The 16,836-nt window shown below is 46.4% G+C and overlaps 1 protein-coding gene across 2 annotated transcripts in view; it reads right to left on the bottom strand.

Moving 5' to 3' along the window:
• Nucleotides 1-15,226, bottom strand: part of SLC23A2 (solute carrier family 23 member 2) — a 121,606-nt gene extending 106,380 nt beyond the window's left edge. The window contains exons 1-2 of one of the 2 annotated variants that reach the window (XM_066237915.1): nt 15,113-15,208; nt 713-857 (exon numbers count right to left, since the gene is read on the bottom strand). The gene's annotated coding sequence lies outside the window, so the exon portion shown is untranslated. Of the gene's footprint in view, nt 1-712; nt 858-15,112 lie in introns of both variants that reach the window. The other variant, XM_066237914.1, reaches the window with a different exon arrangement.
• Between the last annotated feature and the right edge of the window lie 1,610 nt (nt 15,227-16,836).

Below are 16,836 nucleotides of genomic sequence, written 5' to 3'. Positions count from 1 at the left end.
ATGTGTTAAGTTTTTTCATTCTTGTGTTTATGAGAAACATGAGCCTGATGTGTCCTAGCGATTTCTTCAATGTTTGGGCATGTATTTGAAAGGCAAACTCTCATTTCCTTGTCAATACATTAAAGAATTCCTCTCTTTTTACTCTTAATTGTGTTGAGTGCAGAAAACCCCCACCATACATATCATCTTAACTTGACACCAAACAAAGGATAGAAGAAACTTGCCTCCAGTCTTTCCGGGAAACATGGGGGATAGTGTAAAGTACAATCCAGCACCACAACTTAACAGCCTTTAGCAACCAAATCAGGCAAGTAAGGTGGGGAGTTGGGCAGACTGTCAGCTTACAGCCAATTCCCCACACCTGTTCCTCAAAAAATCTAAACTCCAAAAATTTTGTTGGTTTTTTGGTCCCCAACAAGCACATATTTCTCTGGAATGCCACAGGACACACCTGGAAATCTTCTAGGGTACACAAGTGCACCCTGGTGCACACTTTGAGAACCACTGGCTTAGACAATGATTTCTTAGCTATAATATCAAAAGCACGAGCAACAAAAAAACATATATAAATAGAACTACATCAAAATTTAAAACTTTTCTGCTTCAAAGGACATCAGAAAGTGAAAAGACAATCCATAAAATAGGACAATTTACTTGTAAATTATATATCAGATAAGAGACTGGTATATAAAATATTAAGAAATCGCCTGACCTGTGGTGGCGCAGTGGATAAAGCGTCGACCTGGAAATGCTGAGGTTGCCGGTTCGAAACCCTGGGCTTGCCTGGTCAAGGCACATATGGGAGTTGATGCTTCCTGCTCCTCCCCCTTCTCTCTCTCTCTCTCCCTCTCTCTCTCCTTTCTAAAATGAATAAATAAAATAAAAATAAATAAAATATTAAGAAATCCTACAACTCAACAATAAAAACATAATAACTCAATTAAAAATGGGCAAAGGCTTTTTATAGACAATTCTCCAGAAACATACATGTTCGTCAACTAAGTTTGTAAAATATGATTTTCAAGTGTGCTTGATTATAGCTTGCATGGGGCTGGGCAGTGCCAGGTATATGTGGTCTGTGAAATTGCAAATTACCTTCCTGCTTGGGAAGGGCCATTGTCTTGCTAATGTTTGCTGGAGGAGAGGTTTTTCAGCCAGAAAGTTTTGAAAAGAGAGTGAAGAGGCAGAGGAAAGCCATGTTTGTAGAGTGAGAGAGCTGAGAGAATGGAGTGCTGAAGAAGAAGCCGTGTCGGCAGGGAAAGAGAAGGTGTGCAGACGGGAAACCAGACCTGAGGAGCTTTGGGAGCTCTGCTGAGACTGGTGGGACCTTTGATTCTAGGAAGAACCGGACGATGCGTCAGTGGCTTTGGGAGCCCTGAGTGACAGGGAAGTGTTGCCCCTGCCTGTTTGCTCATTGGCCAGTGCGAGACTTTAATAAAGGAATGGCCCACCATTTTTTGGCTCCACTGTTTCTTTACAGTCTGTCTGAATCCAATGAGAACCAATATGTGCATGGCTGCAACGGCAGGCCCTACATCGTATACACGGCCAACAACACATGAAAAGATGTTCCACCTGATTAGAATCAGGAGAATGCAAATGAAAACTACACTGTGTGGTTGGCTCAGTGGATAGAGCATTGGCCCAGTGTATGAATGGCCCAGGTTCAATTCCCAGTCAGGGCACACAAGAGAAGTAACTATCTGCCTCTTCCCTTCTCACTCTCCCTTTTCTCTCCCTCTCTCCTCCTCCTCTCACTTAAACACACACACACACACACACATACTCTCTCTCTCTCTCTCTCTCTCTCTCTGATCCCACTTCACATCCACTAGGATAGTGATACTCAAAAAGACAGACCTGTTGCTGAGGATGTAGAGAAATTGGAACCATCATATATTACTGATGCACCACTTTGGAAAAGTTCAGCAGTTCCTCAAAATGGTAAACATAGAATTCCCATATAATCCAGTAATGCTCCTCCTTGATATTTACCCAAGAGAACTGAAAATAGGACTACTCTAAAACCTTCACAGCAGCTAAAACGGAAAAACAACCCAAGTGTCTGTCCATCAACTGATTAGTGGTTGAACAAAATGTAGCATTGTTATGTACTACCACATGGTTAAGTCATAAACACGTTATGCTAGGTAAAAAGCCAATCAAAAGGGACAACATATACTGATTGCATTTATATGAAACTTCCAGAGAATGTAAATCCACAGAAATAGTATAGGGTCATGGTTGCCCAGAATGAGGAGTGACTGCGGATAGGTAGGTATGGAGTTTCTTTTGGGGGGGATAAAAATGTTCTGAAATTAGTGTGATAATTACACAAGTCAGTGAATATACTAAAAACTGAAGCGTATCATTTAAAAGGGAAGATTTAATGATATGTGATTTATATCTTAATAAAGCTTTCTTCTTTCTAATGTTGTTTTGTGCCATAAGCCCCCTCCACTGTCATTCCCACAGAACGTCATGTGGCTCCTTTACCACTGGATTGATGAATAAATACCCTTTCCATCTCAAATGCTTTACCTCAGAGCCATGTATTCATGACCAGACCACAAAATCAATTTAAGGCATTACAATTAATTTTTTTTTCATGAAACAGGAATAGAAAATACCAGAATACACAGCTTATTAGGTTATGCGTAAATTTTGTAAATACTTACACTGATGTATATATTAATGAAAAATAAGTCAATCAAAACAAACCCTGCAAAATAGAGTGTGTCCGTAAAGTCATGGTACACTTTTGACCGGTCACAGGAAAGCAACAAAAGACGATAGAAATGTGAAATCTGCACCAAATAAAAGGAAAACCCTCCCAGTTTCTGTAGGATGATGTGGCAGCATGTGCACATGCACAGATGATGACGTAACACCATGTATACAGCAGAGCAGCCCACGGCCATGCCAGTCGAGATGTGGACGGTACAGAGGAAAGTTCAGTGTGTTCTGTGGCTTGCTAAATTCGAATCCGTGACCAAAGTGCAATGTGAATATCGGCGCGTTTACATGGAAGCGCCACCCCATAGGAATAACATTACTCGGTGGGATAAGCAGTTGAAGGAAACCGGCAGTTTGGTGGAGAAACCCCATTCTGGTAGGCCATCAGTCAGTGATGAGTCTGTAGAGGCTATACGGGATAGCTACCTAAGGAGCCCTAAAAAATCTGTGCGTGAGCCCACATCGAACTGCACTGAATAGGTATGAAACTGGGAGAGTTTTCCTTTTATTTGGTGCAGATTTCACATTTCTATCGTCTTTTGTTGCTTTCCTATGATGGTCAAAAGTGCACCATGACTTTATGGACACACTGTATATTTTAGGAGTTGACCAACACCTATTCAAGAAACAAAACAATAAATATAAGATCTCAGAGTTGAAAACAGAAATTGAATTGAATTCAGCCCCTTTGGAGCATCATCCTAAGTACTGAACTAAACACAAGAAAAAGCAAGTTGGACCCCATGTCCGTTTTTATTGATCAAACGAAATAATAATATTCCCCACCCCACACACCTCCCAGGGCATCTGAGAGGTAAAGAGGAGCTTCCTGCTCCCACCACATTCAAAGGCCCCTCCTGGTAGCATCTACAGCAGATCCAACTGGGAACCCAAGAGCCCAGGATGCAAACACCACACTCCGCTGCAGTCAGTCAAAACAGGGGAAATGCAAGCTGCAGGCTGGGCAGCCTGGAAATGCAGGACCCAAGCTCACGCTGGGTGTCAAGAAGCAGGTGTGAAAAAGTAGAACTTGAACAGAAAGGGCAAAATCAATCTTGCTGGCCTATTCAGTTTCTTTTCACAGGGCTGAAAGGATAAAGGGAGAGAAGAAAGAATCCACAAAAATTCTGAGGGAGAAAACATTTTCAAAAACTGCAGGTCAGAATCCCTGGCATAAAAGACAAGTGTGGCTGCACCTGCACAGCACGACAGTGTGGCTAGAGAACAGAAGCCCTCTGGGTGAACTGGAAGGAAAGCTCCGACTCACAGAGTTCCTCCAGCAAGAAATTTGAGGTCATCCTAAAATCAGCAGGAAAACCGAACTTATTTGGAAAATTACCACAATAACAAGGACAGATGCTACCAAGAATTTCTCTAGTATACAAAATGCCTGGGTCAAATGTCAAGGTGACAAAGTCTGTTCACTCAAAAACACCATGTATAATACTGTAATTTAGTGAAAAAGATATTGAAAATACGGCACGCCTTTAATATCACTGAAGATTATATACAGCCCGACAAGGCAGTGGCGCAGTGGATACAGCATAGGACTGAGATGTGGAGAACCCAGGCTCGAGACCCCGAGGTCGCCAGCTTGAGCGCAGGCTCATCTGGTTTGAGAAAAAGCTCACCAGCTTGGACCCAAGGTCACTGGCTTGAGCAAGGGGTTACTCGGTCTGCTGAAGGCCCAAGGTCAAGGCACGTATGAGAAAGCAATCAATGAACAACTAAGGTGTCGCAACAAAAAACTAATGATTGATGCTTCTCATCTTTCTCTGTTCCTGTCTGTCTGTCCCTATCTATCCCTCTCTCTGTCTCTGTAAAAAAAAAAGAAAAGATTATATACAATATTGTATTCCAATAAAAACAGAATAAGAGAGCCACTGTCACATTTAAAACTGTTCTGTAAGTACTCTACAATTTAACAAGAAAAAGAAATATATGACCACAAGAAAAAAACAAAATGATCATTTGCAGTTACTACGATTGTTAAGAAATTCAAGAGAAACAAATAAAAAGCAAAAATAACAGAGTTCAGTTAGGTGGCACAGCAGACAGCTGATTTTCCTCAAGGACACACAAAAGGACCCCATTTCCCATCCCCCTCATATCTAGGATGGGACAAAAAGACTGGGAAAAATACAACTACTTCTCAGGTTAGCCCTTAGAAACATCTTCTGTGCACAAAATGCCACAGCAAACTTCAGTTGTGTTAAAGATGGAAGGAGCCTAGTTCTCCAACTCACCACTGAGGGGAGGAACCACCTAGAAAAAATGTGAGCAAGAAATATATATATTTTTGGCCCCGGCCTGTTGACTCAGTGGTAGAGCATCAGCCTGGCGTGCGGCGGTCCCGGGTTCAATTCCCGGCCAGGGCACACAGGAGAAGCGCCCATCTGCTTCTCCACCCCTCCCCTTCTCCTTCCTCTCTGTCTCTCTTTCCCCTCCCGCAGCCAAGGCTCCATTGGAGCAAAGATGGCCCGGGCGCCGGGGATGGCTTTGTGGCCTCTGCCTCAGGCGCTAGACTGGCTCTGGTCGCAACAGAGCGACCCCCTGGATGGGCAGAGCATCCCCTCCTGGTGGGCGTGCTGGGTGGATCCCAGTTGGGCGCATGCGGGAGTCTGTCTGACTGCCTCCCGTTTCCAGCTTCAGAAAAATGCAAAAAAAAAAAAGAAAGAAATATTTTTAATTTTGTTTGGACACAGATTTTGCTAGCATAACTACCCTGAATAATACAGGTGGTCAGTTATAAGATTGACAGACTGCCAGCATATCCTTTTTTTATTTATTGATGAGAGAGAGAGAGAGAGAGAGAGAGAGAGAGAGAATGGACTTGCCGTTCTAACCATTCATGCATTCATTGATTGATTCTTGTTTGTGTCCTAACTGGAGATCGAACCTGCAAGCCTGGCGTATGGGGAGGACCTGCTAACCAACTGACCTACCCAACCAGGGCTAAATAATCTCATTTTAATCAGCAAATACTTTTAAATAAAGAGCAATAAACATGTAACTTGCAGACCGTCTATTAGGGGGAAACTAGAAAAATAAGAGACATAAAAGACCTGCATAAATCAAAAGATTTGTTTGTGACCGAACAATTCAATGTGATAAACACAAGTCTCCCCAAAGTAACTTAAAACATTTCATGAAATTACCCATTAGAAGTTATTTTGAAACTTTAAACTGCAAAATACTGGGGGGGGGGGGGGGATTGAACACAGGCACTATCAGATAAGATAGTAAAGCCTACAACAAAGTGACTAGAATGATGAAAATAGCAAGGTCATGGCAAAGGAATAGACAGAAAAATGGAATAAAACAACAGTGAGACCCAATACAGATCTAAAGATTTGCCACATGAGTAAGGTGCTATTTTAAGTTCATAAGAAAAGGATGACTCAATGAATAAATGGTGTTGGAATAAATGTAGAGGATAAAATAACCCTTACTTCATACACAAATAGATTGACTATAGCCAAATAATATATTTTTTAATCAAGATAATATAGGTTAATTTATAAAATCTTGGGGTAGAGAAGGAAGGGGAACGAAAGACTAACAGATACAGTTTTAAAGCCTGGCACAGACCACATTACAATATTTGTAATTTATTACCAAAAAATGAAAACCTTAATAGCATATTTCTCAAACACAGTGAAAGAAGGATCAAATACGACATATAAAAGAGCACTCACTTTAACGCAAAGATTAAGGAGAAAAAAATGTTTCATATTAAACCCAGCACTGATGTTTCTGGAATAGAATTTTAAATTCACATTATTTTTAGATGAAACAGAAAACTTGAAGTGGCAAGCCAGTTACACTCCCTAATACTTCAAACTGTGCATCTATTCCCCCATACCATATTTTTGTGGAATAATTTGTGAAATAATGTCTGAACATATAAAGAACTCTTGATAGCCTGGCCTGTGATGGCGCAGTGGGTAGAGCGTTGACCTGGAACGCTGAGGTGGCCGGTTCAGAACCCTGGGCTTGCCCGGTCAAGGCACATATGACAGCAATCAATGAACAGCTAAAGCGGAACAACTGCCTGACCAGGAGGTGGCGCAATGGATAGAGCGTCGGACTGGGATGCCGAGGACCCAGGTTTGAGACCCCGAGGTCGCCAGTTTGAGCACGGGCTCATCTGGTTTGAGCAAGAGCCCACGAGCTTGAACCCAAGGTCACTGGCTCCAGCAAGGGGTTACTCGGTCTGCTGGAGGCCCACGGTCAAGGCACATATGAGAAAGCAATCAATGAACAACTAAGGTGTTGCAACACGCAATGAAAAACTAATGATTGATGCTTCTCATCTCTCTCCGTTCCTGTCTGTCTGTCCCTGTCTATCCCTTTCTCTGACTCACTCTCTGTCTCTGTAAAAAATAAATAAAATAAAATAAAAAGACCAACTTTAAAGCGGAGCAACTATGAGCTGATATTTCTTGTTCCCCCTACCCTATCCTTCTCTCTGTAGAATCAATAAATAAAAATCTTAAAAATAAAACAGGTGCTAGGGGCTCTCTCACCAGCAGCTTCATCACCTGGGAACTGGTTAGAAATGCAAATGACCAGGCTCCACCCCAGACCTTCTGAATAGGAAACTCCTTTGAACCTAGCATGTTAGACAAGGAAGATAGTGTACCCCGTGCCAGGTGATTTGCCTTTAGAGAGAGCAAAGGATTGGAGCCAGCACTGCAGAAGGGACAAGAAAGCCAAACCACATTTGAGGCTGAAATCCCAAGTGCAGTGGAATGCAGGAGAAACCGAGCTTCCAGCAGGGCTTTCCATCAGAAACAGGGAGGCCAGCCAAAGTCATGATGCCGAGCCCTGTAAAGTGAAGGTCCAGGGTGAAAAAGTTAAAGCGGGTTAAATTAGAGCCAGTGATCTGTGTGTTCGCTTGAACAAGGGAAAGCCACCTCAAAGAAAGACAATGTGGAAGAGGTGAATGTGTTGGGGAGGAAGGCTGGGGCAGGTCCCTACTGGAACAAACATGGGAAACAAGAGTAGGAATGAAGGACTCAAGCTAGGGTGCAGAGAGGCAAACCCTGGAGCCAGGAATGAACAACAGATGGGATAAGGGAAAGGCAGGAGAAAGAAGGGTCCTGCTCGCCTTCAGCCCTCAGCCTCCTCCCAATCTGCCCTCCAAGCTGTCCTGGAGAGTTTCCTACAAACCACATCTTAACAGGTTTCACACTGCTCAAGAAATCTCTCCTTGGCCTCCCAGACAAAATTCAAGCGCCATAATATAGTGTCAGAGGATCTTAACGCTCTGGATACCCGTTCAATCACTACATCCTCAGCCTCCCTCCAAGGGTCCTGATACAGTCAACCTGCTCACATACCTCTCCACCTCTGCTCATCCTGTTCCTTCCATCTGAATGCCATTCCCACCTTCCTCAGCATGACCCTACTTTCAACCCCAAACCCTTGAGAAGCATTGGGACCAGAAAGACATGGACAGCATGATTCAAGTGTAACTTGAAACTTGACAATCAGACCAGCCTGGGGTCAAATTCTGACTCTGCCAGCTGGGGCTCTATGACCTTAGGCAAGGGACTGCCCTCCCACCAAACTTGACCTTTCTCAGCTATAAAATGGGAATAGTAGGAATGACTCTATAGAACTGCTGTGATTAAACGGCTACAGTGAACACCGGAAGTGCCGGCGGAGCACCTGGCACCCACCTAGTGCCAACAGGAACTTAAAAACCCAGACAAGACCTGGTAACAGCATTCTATCATTGAGGACTCCATGGATTGCTGGAACATTAAGAGCAGAATTCAAGAGCCAGGAGTTAACTTAGAAAAGTTGATGTAGCTCTTTTCCTTCATTGATAAAATGCAGACCAGAACCACCTTGCCTGCCAACTATTAGGACAAACGATGATGACTTCAAGTGCCCAGCACAGTGATGCCCACTGGTGCCATCATTACTGCATTGGTCCTATCATATAGGGTTGTCTAGTCTTTCTATAGCCCTCCCTAGTGCTGGGAGAGGTTCCTAGGGAGGAAAAGTATGTCTTTTTAAATTGCTCTCACATTCAACTCAGGAGATACAGAGATTCAACTCTATATGATTCACATATATTGAAAAAGAGAGGTGGCCGTCCAGTTGGACAAGCCTCCACCAGGCACTCATTGAGACGACACAGGACAGCTGAAACAAGAAAGCCTGAGGGGTCAGCTGCTCTGGGAGACACCTATGGAAAGAGCCCATGAACAAAGAGGCTATCCTGACCACTGACCAGGGAAGGCCATGGTTTGGAGCAGCCAGGCAAGCAGACGTCCCTCCCCACTGAAGGAGGAAAGTGAAAAACTCTTTAAGACTGCAGAGAGAAAACAATGAATAAGGGAAAGTTCAAGTCAAAAGGATGGCAAATAGGAAGACGTTATGACCTATAATGTCAAATTGCTGAAGCTAATGTACAATCTAATTCTAAAGTTCATAGCAGTGAGAACATTTGATTTAAGTCCTAAGTAGGATCCTCTATGAAATTATACACTGTTCACTACTGCATTCACTACATTTGAATACTTAGATTTTTTTTTTTTTTTGATAGAGACAGAGTGTGAGTCAGAGATAGGGACAGACAGACAGGAAGGGAGAGATGAGAAACATCAATTCTTTGTTGCAGCCTCTTAGTTGTTCATTGATTGCTTTCTCATATGTGCCTTGATGGGGGGCAAGGGGGCTACAGCAGAGTGAGTGACCCCTTGCTCAAGCTAGCGATCTCGGGTTTCAAATCTGGGTCCTCCATGTCCCAGAATGACACCTGGTCAGGCTAGATATTTCTTTATAGAGTATATATGCAAATCATGTCTATTTCACTTCTTGGAATTTAGGAACTTGTCAAGGGTCATTTTTGATAGATTGTTTTTTGTGCTATCTTTAGATTCCAGGCCTACATAACATGTAACACCACTAAAGAGTACAAGAAATAGTTAATGCATAAGTAGATGACAGCCTTAGAGGCCACACTTAGACCTAAGGTCAGGGACTTGCCTGAGGTCAGAGACAAAAATGAACATAAAGGACAATGAGACACTTACATTGCCATGCAAAAGGCTCTCCCCAACATACCCGCCCTCTGCTTCACCTTCACCATTGCATTTGGGTATGTCAAGTTGGTGTGACAACCTAACATGCCCTAAAACTGCTCCACGGGCATCTGAATCAATGGCTACTTTTATCCTAAGTGCTCAGGTCAGAAACCTTGGCATTGCCCTCAACTCTCTCTCTCTCACCCTCCACGTCTGGTCCATCAGCAATCTCCTCAGACCCACCTCAGCAGCCAATCACTTCTCACTACCTCCCCATCCCAGGCCCCCTGGTCTGACTCACCACTGTCAGCACTAGCAGGTGGTCCTGCTACCTACCCGACCTTCCCTGCTTTCAGGCTGTTCTCACACAGCAATGATCAGCATGTCCCTGTTAAAAGCTAGGTCAGTCCACATCACTCCTCTACTCAAAACCCTCCAATGGCTCTCACCACTCACCCCCAAAGTAAAATCTACAGCCCTGGCCAGATAGTTTAGTTGGTTAGAGCATCATCCAGATGCACAGAGGTTGCCAGTTCAATCCTCAGTCAGGGCTCATACAGAAACAGACTGATGTTTCTGTCTGTCTCTCTCTCTCAAATCTATCAATAAGAAGAAAATTTTAAACTTAAAAAAAAAAAACGTAAAATCTACAGGACTTTACCACATAACCTTAATATGATCCAATTCCCGCTGTCTCTCTGACCTCAAAAATAAATGTTCTCTTCTGCCCTAGCTTGGTAAGCAGTTGGTTATGTCATCTGGATATACCAGGTTTATGGGTTTGATCCCCTCTGATCCCCACTCAGGGCACACACAAGAATCAAGCAATGAATGCATAAATTCGTGAAATGACAAATCATGTTTCTTTCCCTCTCTCTCTCTCTACTCTTTCCCCCTTTCTAAAATTAGTAAATATTTTTAAAAAATTAAAAGTAGGGCCTGACCTGTGGTGGCGCAGTGGGATAAAGTGTCGACCTGGAAGTGCTGAGGTGCCGGTTCGAAACCCTGGGCTTGCCTGGTCAAGGCACATATGGGAGTTGATGCTTCCTGCTCCTCCCCCCCCTTCTCTCTCTCTGTCTCTCATCTCTCTCTCTCTCTGTCTTTCCCTCTCCTCTCTAAAATGAATAAATAAATAAATAAATAAATAAATAAATAAAAGTAGGGCCCTGGCCAGTTGGCTCAGTGGTAGAGCGTCAGCCCAGCATGTGGAAGTCCCAGGTTCGATTCCCTGCCAGGGCACACAGGAGAAGTGCTCATCTGCTTCTCCACCCTTCCCCCTCTCCTATCTCTCTTTCTCTCTTTCTTCCCTTCCCACAGCCAAGGCTCCATGGGAGCAAAGTTGGCCCGGGCGCTGAGGACAGCTCCATGGCCTCCGCCTCAGGTGCTAGAATGGCTACGATTGCAACAGAGCAACGCCCCAGATGGGTAGAGCATCACCCCCTAGGGCTTGCCACATGGATCCTGGTTGGGCACATGCGGGAGTCTGTCTGCCTCCCCCCACTTCTCACTTTGGAAAAATACAAAAAAAAAAAGTTAAAAGTAGGCCCTGGCCAGTTGGCTCAGTGGTAGAGCATCAGGCTGGCATGTGGATCTCCTGGGTTTGATTCCCAGTCAAGGCACAGGAGAAGCGACCACCTGCTTCTCCACCCCTCCCTCTCTTGCTTCTCTCCCTTTCTCCTCTTGCTGCAGATATGGCTCAACTGGAGTGAGTTGGCCCTGGGCGCTGAGGATGGCTCCATGGCCTCCACCTCAGGTGCTAAAAAGAGCTCAGTTGCTAAGCAATGGAGCAAAGCCCCAGATAGGCAGAGCATCGCCCTCTAGAGGGCTTACCAGGTGGATCCTCATTGGGGTGCTTAACAGGAGTCTGTCTCTGCCTCCCCTCCTCTCACTGAATTAAAAAAAAAACATTTAAAGTAAATAAATAAATGCTTTTTTCCTCCTGCCTCAGGGCCTTTGCATTTGCTATTTCCTCACCCAGAATGAATGATCTTCCTCCAGCTATGACTCACTTCCTCCACATCTTCATTCAAGGATGACTCAGGCATTCCCAGTCTACCCTTCCTAAAAGTTCAGCTCCCAACCAAACATTTTATGCCCCCAATCCTGCCAGATTCTACTTTAAAGCTCAAAGTCTTATTGTCTACCTCCCACCAGTGCATGAGCTCCATGTGGGTAGGGAATCTCCATGCAGCATCCAGAGCATCAACAACATTGCCAGTCACACAGTAGCCTCTCAATAAATACATTAAATGTGTGAAAGGCCTATGAAAAGTATTAAACTGCAAGCAGACCTCAATTATTGGAGAGCCAACAATCTAGAACCTGTGACAAAATAACAGGCTAGAAAGAGCACAGCCAGGGAGAAAAATGAAGGGAGTGCCATATAGCACACAAAGGGCTTGTTTAAAACCCGGGGCAGTAATGCACAGCTTAACCTGGAGCAGGAATGCTCCCTAGCAAGAGAATAAAAGGAAAGCCAGCCATGCAGCCCTCTGAGGAGAGCGAGTAACTAGAAGAACAGCAGGGAGTGAAAATGAATTAATGAGGTTATCCTGGCTTTGGGATTAGTGTGTTGGGAGTTTTATAGGCCAGGCCTGGAAACAGGTCATGGAAGAACTGTAAAATGTTTAAATTTAAAAAGCCTGAGTATTAAATAAAAATACGCTTTTAAAAAGCTTTCCTTTACAAGTACAAAGCCCTATATAACTGCAAATTATAGCTGCTGACTTTTATTCCCTTAACCAAAATGAGGAAATTCCTAGTGGTACCAGAAATTAGTCCATAAATGGATCCCAGGTTTGTCTTTAGAGACACTGAAGAAGACGACAGCCAACTCAGGATTTCCAAAATCCAACAAACTAGACTTCAGGTTAGGCTCCTTGAGGGCAACTGATTGGGTTTTATCAGCAGTGAATTGATCGCCCTAGCAAGATAGCTCATCGTCCAGATCAAGGGTCCCCAAACTTTTTACACAGGGGGCCAGTTCACTGTCCCTCAGACCGCTGGAAGGCCGGACTATAAAAAAAAACTATGAACAAATCCCTGTGCACACAGCACATATCTTATTTTAAAGTGAAAAAACAAAACGGGAACAAATACAGTATTTAAAATAAAGAACAAGTAAATTTAAATCAACAAACTGACCAGTATCTCAATGGGAACTATGCTCCTCTCACTGACCACCAATGAAAGAGGTGCCCCTTCCGGAAGGAAGTGCGGTGGGGGCCAGATAAATGGCCTCAGGGGGCCGCATGTGGCCCGCGGGCCCTAGTTTGGGGACCCCTGGTCCAGATGAACAGAGGTTGCTGGTTCAATCCCCAGTCAGGGCACATACAGACATAGATTGATGTTTCTGTCTCTCTCCCTTTCTCTCTAAAATCAATCAATAATTTTTTTTTTAATGATTAAAAAAAATGAATTCCTGGAGCTAAATTCTTGTATGGACTGAGAGGCTACATGAGCTTACTCCTGGACCATCTAACTAATTCATTTCTGCAATTCCAAGTCACTAGCCTTTGCTACACAAACTGGAGTGTAGCCTAAAACCTGGCAAAACCCTCTCCAGTATTCCAGCCAGGCACTTTCATGAGCATTTTTGAAACATCGTAACAGACATTAAACCTCACCTAAATTGCCTGTGTCACAGTCAGAAAACATAACTGCCATTGAACTAGCAGAAAAATTTTTAAAAAACTATCAACATGAAAAGCTCTTGAAATACCTAGTTTCTTTAAAAAAAAAAAAAAAAAAATCACTCCCCACTCTAAGCAAAGAAACCAAAAGAAAAATGCGCTGGTATTCAAAGAAAGAATGAATACCTTTTGGCAAAGGAAATAGTCTGGAAAGCAGATAGCTCATGCTTAAGCTGTCAGGTGAAACAGGTAGCGGGCTGGACACACTTGCTTGCCTCCTTTTAACCAGCAGGTGTGCCACAAAGGCTTACACTGTGCATGCCCACTGCTGGCCTTTTTAAAAGGTCGGTGCCCCAAAGCTACTAAATTTTGGATATGTGGAAAAGAGACTAGTAGTGATAGGTTCACAAGTGACCCTGATAGAGTCTACAATAGTCCAGTACAGAATTTTTGAGCTGAAAGGCCCTTTATAAATCTCACCAAAATCAAACACCTTCAAGGAGCCAAGTGGGTCAAGTTAAGTGAGAACGTGAAGGGCGGATATAGACTACTGGAAATGGTGACGCCCCCCACCCCACCCCGACCCCGTCCCGCCTAACAGCATTCAAACGCAAAAACATAATAAAATGCTCCAGACACCCCAGGTTCTAGCCTGCGGCTTTTTTAAAGTGGAAGATACTGGCAGAAGGAGGTCACATGGCCAACTAATGTGACAGCTCGAATCAGACAGTCTCGGGACTCCCGGTCCCACGTCCTCACACATCCCAGCCTTCTCTGCACATGGATGACCCAAATGTCAGAAGGGACAGCATCTTCCCCCTCCCTTCTCCCAGCACTGCCAGAATAAAAGTAGCACCTACTGCTAACGCCCCAGAACCCAGAAACCCCTTGAGTGACTTTCTTCCACCTACAGTTGCCCTCATTTACCCCGTGCCCTGCTAATCAAGAATTTCCCATCAGTCATGTTTAAAACCCCCAGCTTGCAGGCCCAGTTCCTGTCAGCTACCCACCAAGGGGACATATAAAGTCAAAGGAAGGAGAAAATTCTGCACCCTTAAAGTAGTCACATTTCGGAAATGTCAGTTTTTTCCTTGCAGCACGGTGACAAGGAGAACCCGCGACCCCCGGGAGACAGGCAGAGGGACAGGGCCTGGGTCGGAGCAGCTGCTTATAAAATTACTTGGCGCAGCCTTTGTAGGAGAGAAGAAAGCAAAAATGGAAAAGGCGGCACCCCCAGCCCCGCCACTCGCCGCCCCTCTTGATGACCCTGAATTCCGGGGGGCGCCAGGGTGCGCGCACGCACCTCCTGCGGGGAGCGAGGGGAAAGCGACCCCAGGGCGCGCGGGCAGAAGGCCGGGGCAGAGGCAGCGGCGGCCAGCCCAGTCCCGGGGGGACCCCACTTGACTCCCCGTGGCGCGGCCTGAGGGCCCGAGCGCGCTGCGGCTCCCGCGGCGGATAGCCGTGAGCGTCCCGGCACCCGAGCGGGCCCGGAGGAGGCTGGAGGTCGCCGCGCATCCACGGGCCCCACAGCGACTGGCCGGGGTGGGGGCGGCAGGCCGCGCCGCGGGGCCGGTGACAGCGCGCGGGGGCTGTGCCGGGCCGGCCTCGTGGACACAGTGGGTCCCTCACGGCGCGGCGCGGCCCGACCCGGCAAGCGCAACCGGGCAGGCTGGGCTAGGGGCGCGGCGGCCCGGCTCTCACCTGGCTGCAGCTCGCTGGGCTCCGGTCCTGCCGCCGCGCTTCCGCGCCGCAGTGCCCGCCGCCGCCGCTCCAGCCTCTGCCTCTGGTCCCCGCGACAGCCGCCTGCAAAATGGCGCCGCGGAGGGGCGGGCCGGGGGCGGGGAGCCGCGAGGCCGCCCGCCCCCGCGCCGGCCTGGGGCCCACCTCCCTCCCCGCCCCCGACCCCGGCCCTCTGGCCTTCCCCCCCAAGGGAGAGGCTGGCTGTCCCCTCACCCTGGAACGCGCCGCCAGGCATCCCGGGCCCCTCACCCCCTACTGTCCTCCGCCGGCTTCTCTGCGCGCCCCTCCGCGTTCCTTTTATTTCTCTCCCCTGCGTGGAAGTTGCCCCCCTTCTCGTCCCTTCCCGTCACACCTGCTCCTGGGGACCCACCTGGAATGCAGAGCGCTTGCCCGGAGTCTCCCCCTCCTGGTGTCCCCTTTTTACCCTGCCTGACATGGAGCTCTGTTAGCGCTCGGTAAAGATAATCAAGCAGTTTGCGGGGCACTGGGCTTAGTGGGTTGGATGTTTTAGGGCGATTTCACCTTTTCTCCAGTTAGGCCGTCAGGTTTTCTCATTACATTATGCAGACACGGTCATTATAGACGGAGAGGGTCTCAGATTCGAATGCCCTGGAGACCGTGCTTAATTAAGTGCGGGTTCTGATTCAATGGGTCAGGGGTGCGGCCGGAGATGCTCCGTTTTGAAAATACCCCAGGTGATGCCGCTGGGCAGAGCCGCTGAGTGTAAAGGCTGCAGGGAAATCAGGGACCATGGCTCTTTAGCGCATCGCAGCCTCATCTAGAACGTTTCATTAAGACGCAGACTGCTGGGCCCCACCCCCCAGGGCTGCTGAGGCCGGAGGTCTAGAGCGAGGCTCCAAATTTTGCGTTTCTGACAAGTTTCCAGGTAATGAAGATGCTGCGGCTCCCTCGGGATCACAGTTAGCAAGCTACTGTTGAACACCATCTGAATACATAGCGCCCCCTACCCCCAAAAAAACCCACTAATATGTACTCTCACAGCACCTTCCATCTTTTTTTTTTCTTTTTTTTTTTTAAGATTTTATTTATTCGTTTTAGAGAACAGGGGAGAGAGAGGAGGGGGAAGAGCAGGAAGCATCAACTCCCCTATGTGCCTTGACTGGGCAAGCCCAGGGTTTCGAACCAGCAACCTCAGCGTTCCAGGTGGACGCTTTATCCACTGTGCCACCACAGGTCAGGCGCACCTTCCATCTTGAAACCACTGTTTGATGGTTATTGCAACCCAATGACAACTGACTGGTTCCCAAGCAACCCTTGAGAGAACTAAAGAATTGTGGACGATGTCTGACCTCATATGGGGAGGAGGAAATTTTGTCATCGGAGTTTTTCCAGTGTGGGGCCACACGTGTGTGTGTGTGTGTGTGTGTGTGTGTGTCCAGCGAATTTTATATAATAGGGAGATGTGGTTTGTGCCTTTGAGACTCAATAATGTGTCATCCCATTTACCTCTCTAATAACGTGTATTATTAAGCCTGACCAGTGATGGCGCAGTGGTAGTGTGTTGACCTGGAACACCGAGGACCCACGTTAGAACCCTCCCCCCCAACCAGGTCGGGGTTTGAACGCGCTATCATAGACCTGGTCCCCTGGTGGCTGGCTGGAAGCACAAGGGCTTGAGCAAGAAATCACTAGTTGCCTGGCTGGCTGGAAGCACTGCCCCCACC

Source organism: Saccopteryx bilineata, chromosome 6 (genome assembly GCF_036850765.1).
Source record: "Saccopteryx bilineata isolate mSacBil1 chromosome 6, mSacBil1_pri_phased_curated, whole genome shotgun sequence".
NCBI classification, from domain to species: Eukaryota; Metazoa; Chordata; class Mammalia; order Chiroptera; family Emballonuridae; genus Saccopteryx; species Saccopteryx bilineata.
Note: the sequence above shows the minus strand (reverse complement) of the source record. Positions and strands in the feature narration are given on the sequence as shown.